Genomic DNA, 5,238 nt, shown 5'->3' with positions numbered 1-5,238 from the left:
TTATTCAAGATACTATACTGTGACTTTTTTACGACTTTTTCGACACATTATACTACAACTTTCTGACATATTATTCTAGGACTTTTTATACCTGTTGTTGATATACAATACTATGAATATTTTATGAATCTTTTAACATATCTTATGACTTTTTTGACATATACTACAACTTGTATGACTTTTTCAACATACATACATACTATGACTTTTTATAGACATACTTTTTTAGACGTACTTTACCTTTGGTTCGAGCACCAAAGGTAACAAGCGGACCATCTTATACCTACTCAGCCGTTGTGCTGTGGACACCTTTCCTGCATGTTTTAGATGTTTCTGTGCATCCACACACCTGTCTGAAATGATGAGCTCCTTAGTTTGTGTCTTAGCTTTACATGCCAGTACGTACTCTGGAATTATGCCTTGTGGATTGGATAAGTAGGCATCTAGAAGAGTTGTAGCCCAACCAAAATGAGACGTAAGGAGTATCCCTGTTGATTGGGCATATTCAACAGGTGAGCAGGAATGACTCAGTTTTGTGACAGAATCTTCCATCTGCCATTTTTTATTCCTCTTCTCCATCCTTTTATTCCTGCTCAAAATGCTCAGCCACAACCATTGCTGCAGATCTGCGCAGTTATAACCTTTTACTTTTTTCAACATGCAATACCAAAACCTTTTATGACTTTTTCGACATGCTATACTCAATCTACTATACTTGGACCTTTATCTTTTTCAACATAGTACTGTACTACAATGACAGATAACGTTTTTGGCGTACCACACTATTAAAAATATGCCTTTTCTCGACAAATGGCTTTTTTATGACTTTTCTTGTCTCATGCTGTTTTGTTTTCACATGCTATACTATGACCTTTTTTTGACACACAGTGGCTTACTATGCACTTTACAAGGATGCATAGTATCCTGGATCCATGAAATAACTGGCCTTGAAAAATACAGATCTGCCTGCCTCTATGGGAATTTAACATAGGGGTGTGTATACTTATGCCCCCTGTATTTTAAGGAAGAACATTTATTTATTTACAATACATTATTCATTCACAAAGAAAATTGGTGTCCTTAAAAAGTTGGATTTTTCTAATTTTTTTTAAATTAAGGCATTAAGATCAATTATCAAAAGAGGTTTTATTTTTATTCCTCTTTTTAATCAACTTTAGCATGGGTGTGTAGACTTATGCAAGCCACTGTACAACTATGATTTCATATAACTTTTTTGACACTTTATACGCTGACTTTTTATAACTTTTCCAACATACTATAACCTTTTTTATGACCTTATACATACTGACCTAATTATGACTTTTTTGACTCATACTGTTTTTCACATGCTCGACTATGAACTTTTTATTACCATTTTTGATGTACAATAATATGATTTTTATATCACTTTTTTTGACATACTGTACTATGACTTTTTTATAACCTTTTCAAACAAGCTATATTATGAGTTTTTATATATTTTTTGACATATACAATCACTTTGTGTCTTGGTGTGTGTGACTTACAGTACATGCAAAAGATTAGAAAAATACCGTTTTCCCATAATGAAAAGATAAAAACATGCAAAAACATTTTAATTTGTAATCCAAATTACACATATACAAGGATTCAGGATATCAGCATGTCATTTTCAGAGAACACAGCCAAAAGAACAACAAGAGAAAAAAAAAAATACAATCTGTACATATTTCAGTTTACAGTGAGTAGCCAGTTGAAGAGTACCAGAGAACACTAAGGCAAATCATCAGCAGACAAAAGAAACACTGCCTTTTTTGAATTTAATCCACCACAGCAGAGTATCAAGAAGTATCTTTGCTACAAAACAAGGACGGATGTCTCCCTTTATTAGCAGTCAGCTGCATAAGTTACATTGTGATAAAAGCAACAAAAAGAAAACAGAAGGTGTCTATCTAAAGTCTAGCATTACTGTACATGTCTTATCACAAGCTTTGGAACACCAAACTGGCAAAAATATGCAGCTCTTTTGTACAGCTCTGGGTTTCGCCAAACATCTGCTTCCCACCGTTAGAAACATACGACGAACACTGTCAAACGCTGCGACTCATACATCCTTCCCACAACCTAACACTGGTCCTGAATATAATGCTGGAGTTCATCCCTTTAGAAGCATAAAGGTACTTCATAGCAACTTGCCCATTAGATTTTTAATATACAGTGATTTAAAATTGTAGTAGTAGTAGTAATAATAGCAGATGCAGATGTTCTCATTGAATGAAAGTACCAGCAACCCCTTTTTCGCTGTGTCAGAGTCTCACATTATTATGTCATTATGGGTCCTATGTAGCCTCCATGTTGCTAGGCTAGCAAGTTCCTTCAAAGTCATTTTAATGCGAGGATGTGCGTGTGTAATTTCTGGACGTCTTTACTGCAGAGACAGACCTGGGACGATTCTTCAGTCCATCGGCCGAATACCGCAATGAGTACGCTAACTGTCAGAGATTCTCAACAGACTGAAGAATGAACTGCACATGAACATGTGTTTAAAAAAACTCACATCACAAGCATGAATGGAAACATTTCCTCTTAAACTGACAGTCTTTTGGGTAAACTTTCCCAACAGGAAAGTGTTTCCAGGAGCAGCTTTTGGGAAAAAAAAGGGGTCGTCTAAGAATCAGTCATCTTATATTAGGACCAGTACAGTAATAGTAATAAAATTTGTACTGGCATGGACACATATTTCACTGTTACAGCTGTAGCAGACATGTGATAATAAACAACATGTTGGCATGTCCCGCCTCTGCTAAATATAAAGTGAAATACAGAGCTGGTGCTGGCTGTTGAATTTTTCCTCAGTTGTGTTCACTCTGCCCGAGTTTTTATCGTGTGGGCGTAATGTGCAACAAACCAATCAGATTGTCATCTCCCGTTCCCTTTAAAAGCCAGGTGCTTTTGTACCATGGTGCATTGATATTATGATGGCGGCACCATAACATTTTTCATTTTTAATCTTTTGCCTGTTTGTGTGCTGCTGCGCTGCCTTGTGTGTGTGTGTGTGTGTGTGTGTGTAACAAGCACAGTGTGCACACTGTGCATAAGTCTAGGCCTATTTTACTAATGTGCTGTTAAAATGACAAAGAAATGCTGCACTATTGACGTTAGACCAGGTTTTTGTTGGTTAATAATCACTTCCCACTGCCTCAAGATAGCAATATGCCCAGAAAGCACCTGAACACACCGCCCTATCATACCAGGACGCCCATGGGCGCAGGTGCTATTTAAACAACGTGGGCACAGGACCGTCTCAAAATAGCAAAGACACTTGTGTCGGGCTTTGCGCCCCGCTGCGCTGGGTGCAAGATAGTTTTTTTTACATTTTGCTTTGCGCAGTACATAACATGTATACCTAGATATAGAAAATGGGATTCTATTTTTACTGTACCACCGCTTTTACTGTAAGGTGGTGTAACTTTTCATCTTTGAATTTATCCTCCAGTGATCATGAATATGTAAAAGTTCATGAAAAACGGGCCAGATGCAACTGTTGAATGGACTGCTACTGTGGCAAAACTGTCTCCAAATAAAAAAAGCAGCAGAGGAATGCAGCAGTACATACATAACTGCTCCACTCTAACAAGTAAAAACAGTGAAGTTACAACTTTTTTTCCTGAAATTCCCATTTGTATGCCAATATGTATGAGCCAAAGTAGAGACAGCAGTTTGGGTTAATGGCTTTTCTGCCTGTTTCACATTCTGTCCTCCACCTTCTCACAGCTCCGCTCAGATCCCGACAGTACACAGGAAACGTACAGGCTTGGCCATTTTAAACAGCAGACCTGGATATTAGTCACCACTCAGTCACTTTATTTTCCGTTCACAACCAGATCAATAAACAATATTCATCTGTAGATACAAACTCAATTCATTTCCTTCATGTTGGGGATTTTTTGTCATTTCACAGATCTTTGAACTGCGTTCCGATTTAGTTTCTTTGCTTGTGGCCTTGACTCTTTGTCGCTGTTTTTTGCTTTTTGTTTTCTTTCCTATTGCACAAACATCAATAGAAATCACATTTCATCAACGTGTCTTTCACCACTTTTTGCTTTTGTATTTTTGTCATCTTGCAAAAAAAAAACAAAAAAAACCTTTGAATGTCCCATTTGTGAAAGCGCAGCAAGGACACGCTATTTAAACTGCGCTACAAACAACATGTTCTGCTTGTACAGACCTCCAGAAATCAGACACAAAAAGTCATTTAAATTCATATTCGAGTGTTGAAAGCAAGGAGATTTAATCGCTCTTCAGAGCAATTCAATCAAAGCTTTGACGTGATGTTGAATGAGGAGTCTCTGCAGAGTAGGGGGAGCGCAGAGAGGACATGTCTCATCTCGGCCAGCTTGTTAACACGGGCAGTCGATCGCATTAATAGTGGAGCAACGTAGCGAAATGAGCCCAACGTTTTTCTGCGGTTTCACAGATATGGAACAACACCAGCTGTGATTTAGCCCTCTGGTCAGAGGAGACTTCAGTGGTCAGTGATAGTATTAGGAGTATGTTACGAATTAAAATATGTATTTTTGATTCTGCTAACCTCTGTGACGGATTAACATCTATGGGTATTGAGTGTCGTTTTCAGACTGAGTGAGATGGAAACACCCAGAGCCGTACAGTAAAGCCATGTTTTTGCTGGTAGGATCATCCAAGGCGTCTCATAATGGGCTTTGCCATTTAGAGTGTCCATCCAGTGTGTCTCTGTGGAAATGACTCACACACGCGCACACACATACACACACACACACACACACACACACACAATCATTATCATGGCGAAGTGGTCCTGTAGTTGCAAAACCCCCGGGAGCTTTAAAACAACGTATAGAATCAAGACTGAACACAATCAAAAGAATGTACAAAAAGGCACATTTGACCCCAGTGCTTCTGTACTGTGAGATTCAAGTGTAAATGAGCGTCTGTAGCATGGCCATCGTAGAGACAACAGCTCACATTAGTTAGCACAGGGGCTGGCGCTCACATAATAAAGTCCTTTAGCCTGAAATGCTAGGCCGGGAGTCAGAATGGTCCCTAGTGTCATCAACCGTCATCATGGCAGCGAGTCTCTTTACAAGCTGTCCTGTGGTAATACAGAAGTGCCGATCAATACCCCTTGTTTACCCAATATGCTCTTTCCTTAACCCCATCCCCCCCACCTGAGCCCCTGGAGCCAGGGTGGGGTGGGGTGGTGATGGGAGTTGGGGGGAA

This window comes from Etheostoma spectabile, chromosome 9 (genome assembly GCF_008692095.1).
Source record: "Etheostoma spectabile isolate EspeVRDwgs_2016 chromosome 9, UIUC_Espe_1.0, whole genome shotgun sequence".
In the NCBI taxonomy this organism is placed as follows: Eukaryota; Metazoa; Chordata; class Actinopteri; order Perciformes; family Percidae; genus Etheostoma; species Etheostoma spectabile.
Note: the sequence above shows the minus strand (reverse complement) of the source record.